General features: G+C 41.7%; 1 pseudogene; it reads left to right on the top strand.

The window, feature by feature from the left end:
- The first annotated feature begins 12,909 nt into the window (after positions 1 to 12,909).
- LOC143984184 (E3 ubiquitin-protein ligase TRIM36 pseudogene) lies at positions 12,910 to 14,371 on the top strand (annotated as a pseudogene).
- Positions 14,372 to 14,621: the final 250 nt, after the last annotated feature.

Genomic DNA, 14,621 nt, shown 5'->3' with positions numbered 1-14,621 from the left:
CCCAGTCTGGGTTCTGGGTACCGCATACTCGGCATACCCATCCTCTTCCTCTTAAGGAAGGATAAAGTTTTGGTCTTTCATTACCTGGTGTGGTGGTGTTATAAGGAGGTGGAGTATCTCCCGTATTAACCCTATCGCCGGGAGCAGAAGGAAGACTTTTGTGTCGGACCTTCATATCCCATCCACCCTTTTCCTGACAATACTCCCATCCCTCCTCTTCAGCCCTGTTGGAAACCTTAATTAAACATTGTATTTGTGATACCCATCTGTTCTGCAATATCTCTCCCTGTCTGCCTTTCTTTATTTCTTCCCAACCTTCTACACTTAATCCATTTTCTCCATCCATCTCCAATTTCTTGAGAATCCTATTCGTGCCCTGTGCCTTATCCTTCCCATACAACATTGTAATTATGTCTTTAACAGCATAACATTTCTGAGATTCCTCCTGGGGTTTACCATGTGTCTGGCCCATTTTGACAGTCCTGCCTAGGTGGCGTTTGGATCACTTACTAAGTGTCTCGTTGCCTTCTCCTCCTAGGGTGCCAAAATATTAAAAACCTCTCCTAGATGAGATTTCTGAAATCGAATTACCTTATATGCTAGCCAACTGACAAATATTATGACCAGACTGACGGCTACAACATATACAAGCATTCCCTTTTGTTGGCCAAACACATATGACTAGGTCTCCGGGACTTTGTGGAGACCTTATTTCCGTCCCATTACCATGGAATCTCTCAGCATTCGTTTCTTATTCCTGCTTTATCGAGGCAGTCAGGACTTATACTTTCAACCCGTTTTTAGGCTCATGAATCAAAAAGCGTATATCAAACTTAAGTGTCGGACCCCCAAAGTACTCTTACGAGTTAAGGGCGCATTCCGTTACCCATTGGGATGATATATGTTTCAATTCACACCATACAAACAGGGCTTATCTCAGTCACAACAGACAGATGACAAGTAGACAGACAAGAAACAACGGTAACATAAGCCAAAATATTAAGTTCAAGACCTGCTTACTACAGAGGTTGGTGTTTACCTGAAGAACAATTCAGACAGATCAGGTGGGCACAAATCTAAGAAGCACAGAGTTTATAAGAAAATAAAGCTTTTCTTACCTGCGCAGGATTTGTCTGTGGTTCTTGATGTGCCCAGCCTTTTTGTTCCGTCCTTATGTTCGTTCGCCTCTTGTAGTTTCTTTCTGCAGGTCCCTTGTTCGCGGCGCCAGAAATGTTAGGTGTGACCTCAACAAGTCACCTATTTGTCAGGTTATGTTACCGTTTCCCAATTGTTAGTTAGAGTTCTTATCTAAGCAAAGAGACACGGAGGTATTCAGTATTTCTGCTCAGAAGTCCGTCGTAACTCTGACTCTGACTGACTCTGGCTCTGAGCTCTTTATTACTTCTCTTTTATAGACAGAAAAGAGCAAACATCAGCAAATGTAAAAAAACAACATTTTTGCAAAGGAAAGACAATTCTCCGGGTGTTATCAGCTGATAAGACAATCTTCTGGGCGTAGACTGCTTTTTAGGGCTGATGCGGCCTCTCCTTATGCGTACGTGACTAAAGATGACGAGTCCTTATTTTACAGAGAAGGATAGAGAAATACAAGTATTTAGTAAGACATACGGTCAACCATATTTTGTTTAGACACCCCTTAATCCTTACAATAGTTAGAATAATTGGCATTGAGGGAGTGTCCACTAGAACATATTAAAAAACTTCAACACCTTCAGCACACCCCTCAGACATTTAATTGATTATGTTATGTCTGATAATGCTCTCTCCAGGAACAAGAAGAAAAAAAACGTCTGCATATGCAGCTCTAGAGCTTTCACTCAAGTATGAAGGAATGCTAAGAGTCATTTATGAGAGTTGGTGACTCTGATATATTGAATTAGACTATTCTGCAATCAAATGGACTCAAAACCAAAGACTTGGCAAACTGTGCTACATACTTTTACATTTTAATCCTGTTTAATTTATCATAGCTTACTGACTGCTTTGTAATGCCTTTCAGAGGCCAATCGGAAGCTATCACAGTGATCGGGTGACCCGAAATCAGACATTCTGGGTCCCGATCGTTATTTTGTTAAATTTTGTTATTTTGTTAAAGCTATAGTTACTTAGTTAGCCAGGTTGAAAAAAGCCCACCTAGTTTAACTATAAAATAAATAAAAAAACCTGAACATATAAATATAAAACCTTTATATACAAATCCAATACACACAGTTGATCCAGAGGTAGGCAAAAAAAACCTCTATAAAAGGGATTACCCTTTTGATATCTTAAGAAGAGTAGCCCTCAAAGCCAGGGTTATAATGCATACTTCATTTACCTGATATAATAACATGAAATCATAATAACATGAGAAGAAAAGAAAAGAAGAGAGGCAGGGAACACGGTGGGGTAGAGGGGTTGAAGGAACAAAGAATTTGTTGATTGCATTTTGAGTTAAAGCGGTAGTAAACCTGCTAATTATTTTTATTTTTTTTACCACCTGCAAAGCAAAAGGCATAATGAGCTAGTATGCACCGCATACTAGTTCATTATGAAATACTTACCTTAGAACGAGGCCCCGACGTCTGGCCCGATCCACGCCGAGGGAGCTGACATGCTCCCTCGGCGTTTCTTCCGGGTATCACGGCTCCGGCGCTGTGAGTGGCCGGAGCTGCGATATCATCACTGCCGCGCATGCGCGCGGGAGATTTCATCCCGGCCGGACTTTCAGCCGAGAATCCCCTTGTGCGCATGCGCCGCTGCAGTCAGCGGCGCATACCGAGGGGAATATCTCCTAAACCGTACAGGTTTAGGAGATATTTTTTTTACCTACAGATAAGCCTTATTATAGGCTTTCCTGTAGGTAAAAGTTAAAAAAATGAGTATACAACCACTTTAACGTGCATGGATCCAGAGAATATACAGCACTTAGGTCAGGAACCTGTGTAACATGTGCCATAGTCAGGGTCTGCTTACATTGTGATTCTGAGTTTCTATCAGTAACTTTTGTATTGTCTTACATGTCCACATTCATACAGATGGAATCATATCTCCCAAAAGATTATTTGGCATTTTTCTTTCAATTTTATTTTTAATTACGAGAACACAGTTGACAGTGAGAGTGGCCACACTATTTGGCCAATACCTTAATGCAAAGATAAAATTAGTCAGTTTAATAGCATTGATTAAAATTAAGTTAGTGATATGTTTTGTAACAATTGTCAATTTTAAATTGATTGGTTAATTTGGTGAGGTGACCTTCCTTTTGTTAAGGGATTTTGTCAATAAAGATAATTTATTTTCAGTGCATTTTAATCTTTCAAATTCTATTTTCTTTATTTGCATTTAAATATATTACCTCCCATGAATGCCTAGCACAGGCATGAGATTTAAATCTGACTGCTCTGTCACTGCCTTTTGTGATTTGGAAAAATTAGGGTGGCACTGTGTGCAATACAACTTCCCTATTCTCTCTACACAGTTTGGGGCTGTCACCAGTGGCATCACTAGGGGTTGAGCTATTGAGGCAGGAGCCCTGAATCTGGGGCCCATAGCCCAGAGTCCAGCCCTACCGTGAGAGTGTCCCGGGCTGTCCGACACAGTGCTTCCCGCACAGCCACAGCACTCTCACTGAGTCTGCACTCCGTGCTTCACTGACACTGACAACCAGAGAAGGGAGATCAGTGTGTGTGAGAGCGAGTCTTCTCCTTGCTCCGCCCATATCATAGAGTTTGGAGGAACTTTCTCACATGATCTCCTGAGCAGGTGAGTGCAGACCATGGAGAAGGGGGAGGGGATAACTGTACTACCCAGCCTCTCTGTATATACACCAGCCTCTCTGTATACCCAGCCTCTCTGTATATACACCAGCCTCTCTGTATACCCAGCCTCTCTGTATACACCAGCCTCTCTGTATACACCAGAATCTCTGTATATACACCAGCCTCTCTGTGTATCCAGCCTCTCTGTATACCCCAGCTCTCTGTATATACACCAGCCTCTCTGTATACTCAGCTTCTCTGTATATACACCAGCCTCTCTGTATAGAGAGGGTAAATGGATACTTATCATGTGGTGATGGGAAGACAAATCTTCAGTGCCAGTACCATTGCCGATTTCTAACACTTGCATGAGCAAGTGTTCATATCCTCTAGTCACAGGGGCAAGGTGGACAAGGAGAAAGAGAGCCTAACCGGTTTCGCCGGTCACCGTCGGCTGCGTCAGAGGTAGTGTGGTCACCTTAGAATACATGATTTTTCCTGCAGGTACATGTCAGTGCAATATACACCGATTAGCTATAACATTATGACCACTCACCATAACCCTTTGAGGCACGGACTTTACTAGCCCACTGTATACCACAGTATGCTGTGATTTCTTGCACTAAGCCGTTAGTAACAGATCCTTTAAATCCTGTAAGTTGCAAGGATGGGTCTCTGTGGATCAGACTTGTTATTCCAACACATCCCACAGATGCTCAAATGGAATGAGATCTGGAGAATTTGGAGGCAACACCTTAAACTCATTGTTGTATTCCTTAAACCATTCTTGAATCCATCAGATCAGGTCACCTTCTTTCATTGCTCCTGTGGCCCAGTTTTGATGCTCATGTGACCATTGTAGATGCTTTTGTCTGTGGACATGGGTGAGCATGGGCACCCTAACTGGTCTGCAGCTACACACCCCATACACAACAAACTGCAATGCACTGTGTGTTCATATACCTTTTTTATCTCAACCAGCATTAACTTTTTTTGTCAATTTGAGCAGTTTTTAACCACTTACAGACCGGACCATTTTGCTGGTCAAAGACCAGACCACTTTTTGCAATTCGGCTCTGCGTCGCTTTAACTGACAATTGCACGGTCGTGCGACGTGGCTCCCAAACAAAATTGACGTCCTTTTTTTCCCACAAATAGAGCTTTCTTTTGGTGGTATTTGATCACCCCTGCGGTTTTTATTTTTTGCGTTATAAACAAAAATAGAGCGACAATTTTGAAAAGGGATAGTTTTATGGCATTTTTATTAATAATTTTTTATTATTTCTTTTTTTACTAGTAATGGTGGCGATCAGCGATTTTTATTGTGACTGCGACATTGTGGCGGACACATCGGACATTTTTTACACATTTTTGGGACCATTGTCATTTATACAATAATCACTGCTATATAAATGCAGTGATTCCTGTGTAAATGACACTGGCAGTGAAGAGGTTAACTAGTGGGTGGCAGTGTAGGGGTTAAGTGTTCCTAGGGGTGTGTTACTAACTGTGGGGGGGTTGGGCTTTCATTTAGTGAACACTGATCTCTGCTCCAATCACATGGAGCAGAGATCAGCGTCACTAGTTGCTAGGCAGAATGGAGAAATGCTGTTTACACGGCATTTCCTCCATTCAGCTGTCCCCGTGAGACGATCGCAGGTATGCCCGTGGCAAACGAGTCCGCGGGACCCGCGACCGGACTCATGGGGGTCCCGACCGGCACGCGATGGCAGGGCAGCATGGAAGATTGGACGTACCTGTACGCCAGTATGCCTGCCCGTGCCATTCTGCCAACGTACATCGGCGTGCGCTGGTCGGGAACCGGTTAAAGAAAACATAACTGGACTAAATATAGGTAAAGATAATCTGCTCTAGAATACCTATGGATAAATTCCAATAAATCTTCTCTATGATAATTGATGGAGGCTGCAGACATAACTCTAAATAATTAGGCCCTATAGCAAAATTATTTTTGAGCCTCCGGCTACCACGAGTCCTAAAAGCAATACAAGTTTGCTGTATTGCACAGCAGTAATTGAACTCCCTTATGTTCATTTCCGGTTATATGATTTGCTTGGTGATTTGGAACAATTCTTATGCATTTATACTATGCTTACCCTTTATAGTTTTCTGTACATAGAATTACCTGGAGGAGAAAAACAGTGTTGCATTGCTAATTGCTAATTGAGATTCTCAGAGTCCAGCTTTTAAAAAAAATAAAAATCACATTGTATTCTTCCCTCATCGTTTTATTTCTTTTATAAATCATAGTTCAATATAAGTGATGGTAACTGCGCAGTACAGAAACTGCCTTGGTCAAAGTCACCAATGACCTGTTGGCTTCTGATTCCAGCTCGCTAACTATTCTTATTCTACTGGATCTTAGTTCTGGCTTTGATAAAGTAGACTACAATCATTTACTCTCTTGCCTTTAAACCATATTTGGAGTCTCAGAATTGGCCCTGAAATGGGTTAAGTCATATCTTACTGATCGCTGCCACTTTGTTTCTCTTGGCAGATTCCAGTCTGCAGTTGATCCAGTCAAGTTTGGTGTTTCTCAGGGCTCAATCAAAGGGAAAAATGTTTTAGATTTGAATGAGTTTAGAGAAGATGACTCTGATATTTTTTGGAAGTGAATTCCAGAGTTTTGGAGCATAGCAGGAGAAGGCTCACCAAGTGTAGGTGAGTAGAGGAGACACACTGAAGACCAGAATTTGAAGAGCAGAGGTTACAGGGGGGAGTAAATTCATAAAAGTTCAGAGAGAAAACAGGGTGCCAAGCCATAAAGAGCCGTATAGGTGAGCAAGAGGATCTTAACCACTTAACCGACTGGCGCAGGCCGATGTACGTTGGCAGAATGGCACAGGCAGGCAAATGGGCTTACCTGTACGTCCCTTTAAATTTGCTGCCCTGCCATCTCGAGTGCGCCACCGGCGGCGCGCTCGCGTGCCAGTCTGGACCCCCGTGAGTCCGGTCGCGGGTCCCGCAGACTCGATCGCTGTGGGCATACCCGCGATCGTCTCACGGAGCGGCTGAACGAGGAGATGCCATTGTAAGCAGCATCTCCGTTCTGCCTAGCAACAAGTGACACTGATCTCTGCTCCATGTGATTGGACCAGAGATCAGTGTTCACTAAAAGCCCCCAACAGTTAGTAACACGCCCCTAGGAACACTTAACCCCTACACTACCACCCACTGGTTAACCCCTTCACTGCCAGTGTCATTTACACAGGAATCACTGCATTTGTATAGCAGTGATTGCTGTATAAATGACAATGGTCCCAAAAATGTGTCAAAAATGTCCAATGTGTCTGCCATAATGTCGCAATCACAATAAAAATCGCTGATCGCCACCATTACTAGTAAAAAAAAAAAAAGATTAATAAAAATGCCATAAAACTATCTCCTATTTTGTAAATGCTATAACTTTTGCGCAAACCAATCAATAATCACTTATTGCGATTTTTTTTTTACCAAAAATATGTAGAAGAATACGTATCGGCCTAAACTGAGGGAAAAAAATGTTTTTTTATATATTTTTGGGGGATATTTATTATAACAAAAAGTAAAAAATAATGTGTTTTTTTCAAAATTGTCGCTCTATTTTTGTTTATAGCGCAAAAAATAAAAACCGCAGAGGTGATCAAATACCACCAAAAGAAAGCTCTATTTGTGGGAAAAAAAGGACGTCAATTTTGTTTGGGAGCCACGTTGCACGACCGCGCAATTGTCAGTTAAAGCGACACAGTGCCGAATCGCAAAAAGTGGTCTGGTCTTAAGCCAGCAAAATGGTCCGGGGCTGAAGTGGTTAAAGTCTATGCAAAACCTGACGGGTAGCCAGTGCAAGGATGCCAAGATAGCAGTGATATGTCACTTGTACCAGTTAGGATTCCGGCTGTCCATCAATCGTGGATTTATAGGTACACCAGGAGAACACAAATGTATGGATCAGCTTTTTAGTTACAGTGTATGATAGCATAGGACACAGCTAAGCAAAGTTTCTCAAGTGGAATAAAATATTCTGACATCATTTACCTAGACTTTCAATTTAGACTGAAGCTCAAGTACAGTGCCAACTAATGATAAGATATCGGGACTGGCCTTACATAATTGATGGGGAGTTCTAATAAGAATTCAAGACTTCAGTCTTGTCACAGTTTAATTGAAGGAAATTGTGGGCCATCCAAGTTTTTATATAGCAAATACAGACAGATAGGAGAAAAGCAGCCAAAGTAGAATCCGGTTTAGTGTGGATTTGTCGTGTATAATGTGGAGTGTCATCAGCATAGAAGTGATAATAGAGCCAATGTGATCTAAGCAGTTTACCAACTGAAAACATTTAAATGCTAAAGAGTAAGGGACCCAAGATTGAGCCCTGAGAAACACCAAACTTGACTGGATCAACTGCAGACTGGAATCTGCCAAGCGAAACAAAGGGACAGCGATCAGTAAGATATGACTTATCCCATTTCAGGGCCAATTCTGAGACTTCAAATATGGTTTAAAAGGCAAGAGAGTAAAAGATTGTGGTCTACTGTTTTAAAGGCAGAGCTAAGATCCAGTAGAATAAGAATAGTTAGCAAGCTGGAATCAGAAGCTAACAGGTCATTAGTGACTTTGACCAAGGCAGTTTCTGTACTGCGCAGTTGCCATCACTTATATTGAACTATGATTTATAACAGAAATAAAAAAATGAGGGAAGAATACAATGTGATTTCTATTTTTTTTTTAAAAGCTGAACTCTGAGAATCCCAATTAGCAATTAGCAATGCAACACTGTTTTTCTCCTCCAGGTACAGCAAACTATAAAGGGTAAGCATAGTATAAATGCATAAGAATTGTTCCAAATCACCAAGCAAATCATATAACCGGAAATTAACATAAGGAAGTTCGATCACTGCTGTGCAATAAGGCAAACTTGTATTGCTTTTAAGACTCATGGTAGCCGGAGGCTCAAAAATAATTTTGCTCCATCAATAATCATAGAGAAGATTTGTTGGAATTTATCCATAGGTATCCTAGAGCAGATTATCTTTACCTATTTTTAGTCCAGTTATGTATTCTTTAAAAACTGCTCAAATTGACAAAAAAAGTTAATGCTGGTTGAGATAAAAAAAGGTATATGAACACACAGTGCATTGCAGTTTGTTGTGTATGGGGCCGTGTAGACGCAGACCAGTCAGGGTGCCCATGCTCACCCATGTCCACAGACAAAAGCATCTACAATGGTCACATGAGCATTAGAACTGGGCCACAGGAGCAATGGAAGAAGGTGACCTAATCTGATGGATTCAAGAATGGTTTGAGGAATACAACAATGAGTTTAAGGCGTTGACTTTGCCTCCAAATTCTCCAGATGGAAGAAGGTGACCTAATCTGATGGATTCAAGAATGGTTTGAGGAATACAACAATGAGTTTAAGGTGTTGACTTTGCCTCCAAATTCTCCAGATCTCATTCCATTTGGCCATCTGTGGGATGTGTTGGAAAAACAAGTCTGACCCACAGAGACCCATCCTTGCAACTTACAGGATTTAAAGGATCTAATGAATCTGCTACTAATGGCTTAGTGCAAGAAATCACAGCATACTGTGGTATACAGTGGGCTAATAAAGCCCATGCCTCAAAGGGTTATGGTGAGTGGTCACAATGTTCTAGCTGATCGGTGTATATTGCATTGACATGTACCTGCAGTAAAAATCTGTTATATTCTAAGGTGACCACACTGCCTCTGACATAGCCGGCGGTGACCGGAGAAACTGGTTAGGCTCTCTTTCACCTTGTCCACCTTGCCCTTGTGACTAGAGGATATGAACACTTGCTCATGCTTGACGGGCCTCTTTGGAAATCGGCAATGGTACTGGCACTGAAGATTTGTCTTCCCATCACCACCTGATAAGTATCCATTTACCCTCTTTCAATTTGGGACTATATGCTTTGATCCATGTATGGTCTCCCATGGACCAGGATTGTCAACTTGCGTGCATACTCTGGATATCAAAATATGGTTTGAAATAGTGAGAGGGAGGTTACAGGACATTGTTTTACATTCAAATCTGCCACATACATACTGTGACTGTACCTTTCAATTCCATATAGCCCCTCTAGACCACTGTTGACCCAGGATGCCGTCCCTGCCCCTTTTATATCTCAGCAATTCCCCCCCTGTTGGATACATCAAGGAATTAACAACACCTACCACAATATGCCAGCATGCCTCTTTGCCAGGATCTAGGTCTGATCTTCCTAGGATCCATTTCCCATTGGGAACCAACCTAGATCCACATCCTACTCACATGCATGCAATTTCCATGTTTCAATGTAGTATTGCTGCTCAGGATTGAAGCTATTGTATTGTATTTTAATATTCCTCTGTACATATATATATTACTGTCACTGCATAGGGGCAAGAAAGGTGGACATTGAGGTTTTTTATCACAGTATGATTGACACGTTGTGAATGATTCAGTTTTTATCATTGGCTATTCCATTTATGTGTTTTTGATATAATAAATGTTTACTTTTTGTATTGCACAGTGGGCTGTATATGTCCTTTCCTCTTTTCCTTATCCCCTTTTATGTCATTGGAGTTGGTTGAGCCCAAGCAGGGTTTTTATTATGAGTTTTTGTATTCTACGGTTCCTGTTTGGATATAGCTTGTTTTTTTCCCATAGCCATATGCATTAAAGTAATTGTAAAGTCTAGTTAAAAAAAATAAAATAACAAACATGTTATACTTACCTCCTCTGTGCAGTGGTTTTGCACAGGGCAGCCTGGATCCTCCTCTTCTCGGGTCCCTCTTTGCTGCTCCTGACCCCTCCATCCTGACGAGTGTCCCCAGAGCAAGTGCTTGCTCTGGTGGCACCAGAGCAGAGCTGCAGCTCTGTGTGTCCATTCAGACATGGAGCTACCATTCAGCCGTGCCACCCTCTCTCTCCTGATTGGCTAACTGACTTTGATTGACAGCCACAGGAGCCAATAGCACAACTGCTGTGTCTCAGCCAATAAGGAGGGAATCTTGGGCAGCAGAGGTACTTGTGGTCATCGCTGGACAGAGATGGGGCTCAGGTAAGTATTAGGGGGTGCTGGGGCGGCTGTTACACACAACAGGCTTTTTCTTAATGCATAGAATGCATTAGAAATAAAAATCTTCTGCTTTTACAACTCCTTTAAGGTGAAATCAATGGATGAGCATAGTAATGAAACATACATTCAGTAAGAGAGTAGGAAGAGCAAGTGTCCCTTGCAGCCAATCAGAATCTACCTCATACTGGTCTGGCTATAGTAAAGTGTAATGCACATCACATTTTTGTACTCACATGCTTATTAAATAATCATTGTCATTGTCTGTATTCTACAAAAATAAAAAAAACAAGCTTTCAGATAGAAAAAAATCACTGCAAAATTTTACTGACTCGTTTGCTAGATCTCTGATGCCGCGTACACACGACCAGACTTTCCGGCGGAATAGGTCAGACGGAATCATTCCGCTGGATATTCCGATCGTGTGTGGGATAATCCGGTCATTTTTCTTTAAAAAATTTAGACGGACCTAAAAATAGAACATGTTTCAAATCTGTCCGACTGACTCAATTCCTATCGGAAAACCATTCATCTGTATGCTGGTCCGACGGACCAAATACGACACAAGGGCAGCTATTGGCTACTGGCTATAGAACTTCCTTTTCTAGTCCCATCGTATGTCATCACATTCAAAACTAATGGACTTTAGTCTGTGTGTGGGCAAGTCCATTCGTTCGGAAGTCCGTCGTAACTCAGTTGAAAGTCCGTCTGACCTTTTCTGCACTAAAGTCCGGTCGTGTGTACACGGCATGGCTATCCATTTTTTCAGAGAAACTACCACCATCTACCTCAGTGGAAAAACGTAAAACTATTTTTGTTTGAAAAGAGTAGTCAACTGTACTGCCTGGCAACTTTGCCATTTGCATTATTCATATAAAGTAATTTCTAACATATTTATATCATTTTGAGACATTTATTAATCATACAGTATGCTATATATATAATTGTAACATGTTTATCTGTATTTTTTGTGTGGATTGCTATTTCTATTCTGAAAACTCATGTTTAAAATGCATTCTAATAAAACTTCTCTTACCAGCTGCATCACAAAATGTTTACGTGAGGCGGCCCTCATGAATAATGTATACTGCACTGATGAATATGCAGACAAACTATTATGCCTGGAAGGGACTCATGTATAATGTATAAGTATGTAATGTTCTTTACCTTTCTGCTCTCCGGTTTACATAAAAATATAACACACTAAATTTTATTGAAATGTATTGCTTTCCTATGAAACACAAATTCGCTTTAACATGCTTAGTTAGTGTATGACAGAACATTTAAAATTAAAAATAATTATGCATAGTTAACCAAAAAAACTCCTGCTGGATAAAATTATTTTTCTTGACACTTAGAAATATCAAACTACATACTGTATATCAGAATCATATGCAGCTGTAATGTATGCAAAACCTTAATAGTCGTGATGAGCTTAGGCATGTTCGGATCCTGGTCTGAACCCACCTGAGTGATCCAACCAAGAAGCTGTCATCTGTACTGTACTGTTATAAGTGGCAAAAGGATTCCCTGTCCTGCCATTGCATGTATACAGGAGGTGCCAGGTGGAGAATGCCTTGGCTGCTTATGATTGCCACTGTCCAGATGACAGCTTCCAGGTGGGATGACCCAGACAGGTTCGGACTAGTATCTGAGCATGCCTGAACTCATCACTACTTAAATTTGTGTCTCAAGCTGAATTGGTTTCCTCCACAGTATGGTAAATGAATGATCTTTTGCATACCTTGTGTTTACATTACATGGCTGGCTTTCAGTAGTCTACTGTATCAGACCAAAGGCCACAAATACTGTGGATGCTGACTTTTAATGAAAAGACACTTACTAGCTCAGGAATTCAGCGCTGTCTTCACCCAGGCCTGTCTTTGCCGATCTTTGGGTCCCTGCAGGTTGTGGGCAGGTGCTGAGGTGGGTACCTGTCAAAACTAGGTACCCACACCCAGAAAAAAAGTTGACAATAAAGAAAGGGGGGAAGGGGGTAAATGGAAATTTCATTCTCAGGTGAAATTCCACCGTAATCAATTGGTTACATAGCATACACAACCCTGATGGGTCCCGCTATTTGTTCCAAGTTCTCTTCCCTAGTAAGTGCAAGCAACCAGGCACACAATAGCCTCCCAGTCTCCCTGCACAAGAACCATGCAGAAAGTGTCTTTTTCAGCAAAGAAATCCAAGTTCAGACCCAAATTTCTGACCTGCAGATCCTGATAAAGCACACTGAGAGCAATGGAGAACGAGCTACAGAAGAAGCAACGTATAACTTTGAAAAGCTATTTAATATTTTAGAAGAGAGGAAAAAATGTGTGCTACTCGACTAGAAAGGCTGCAGAACCAAATGGAAGAATACTAGGGTCTACTGGAGAATAACGGGCTTGTGGGCTATGCACAGGAAGTGTTAAAAGAAACTGACCACTCATGTTTTGTTCAGACTGCAAAGCAGCTGTACACAAGAATTTTGAAGGTATCAAAATCCCTGAAAACTTTTTATCCAGCTGCAGATGCCAGCTTTGAAGATTATTCTGATGTTTCCAAGGAAGAAAATCTGCTAAGTGACTGTCATTTAATAAAGCTCTGGAGATGCCTGAAATTAAGGAAAAAGAAAGCAAGATCTACAACAGTGCTAAAAGATGTTGGAGCAGGCCTAATGACTTGGGTCTTGCAAACAGTTACATTCTTGAATACAGAAAGCTTGACAAAAAGGAAGATCCAATGTGGAATGAAGTGGAAACAACCAGTACTAGCAAAGTCCTGTCTGATCTGGATTTGAACAGTTCCTACTGCTTTAGAGAGCAGGGACTCAAAGGGTCTGTGTGTAGTCCCCACAGCAAGGAGGTTGTATTAAGGATGCCCCCTGCACCAGTGTTTAGTTTCTTTTTTGATGACAAGCATGGGTACAACAAACAACATCTCCTGTTAAATGACAGAAGGGACACTGTGGAAAGCATAGCCGGCCTTCCCCTGCTACTTGGAGCAGAGCAAGTACAAGTGGGCTGCTGTTTGTGCCTGGATTATATCATTGCTGATGTTGGCATAACTAAGGGGAAGTACTAATCTAGGCCTTCTCTGTAGAGCCTTATTCATACATGGTCAAAGTTGGAATTGCATCGGACATCTAATTGCAAGAATGGCTGCACAATCCTTGTGACATCAGCAGCCCAAGGTATGATCAAGACAGCGGCCTTGACAGTGAAGATGTTGCCTTTTATGCATCTCTACCATTTACCTTGGCAACTATAGGAATGAAGAAGTTTGTTATCCCAAAGGCCTCTAATGTTTCAACAGCTTATAATGAGCGCACCATACCCCTTCCTAGTCGAATTGGGGTTTGCTTGAACTATGATAAAGGAAAAGTTGGCTTTTATGATGCAGACACCATGGAATGTCTTTATGAGAGGGAACGTTGACTGCATCGGAACAATGCATCCTGATTTTGCCTTGATGGGAGGTGGAGTCAGTCGTTTGGATGATGTCATCCCTGCGAAGCAACCGGACTATTCTCAAGAAATGTAGTATAGGAAACATTGAAAATGATCAGTTGCCTTTTGAATGTCCATGTTTTGTTTGCACTGGTCAGACAGCCCCGTAATGATCCACCCCAAGGGGAGGGGTAATGGGGGGGGCGGGCATGACCTGGTGCCTAGGAACCAGGAATAGTGAAGAGGGATTGGCAGGTAATAGTAAATCAAGGAAGGGGAGGAGTGAGTTATAAAGGGGGTGGAGCAAGAGCAGGAGCCAGTACACGAGGGATTGCATCGGAGGA

This window comes from Lithobates pipiens, unplaced genomic scaffold (assembly GCF_037356315.1).
Source record: "Lithobates pipiens isolate NorthernLeopardFrog02 unplaced genomic scaffold, aLitPip1_a1.2 Scaffold_16, whole genome shotgun sequence".
NCBI lineage: Eukaryota > Metazoa > Chordata > Amphibia > Anura > Ranidae > Lithobates > Lithobates pipiens.
The sequence above is the reverse complement of the archived record's forward strand: the minus strand, read 5'-3'. Positions and strand labels throughout refer to the sequence as shown.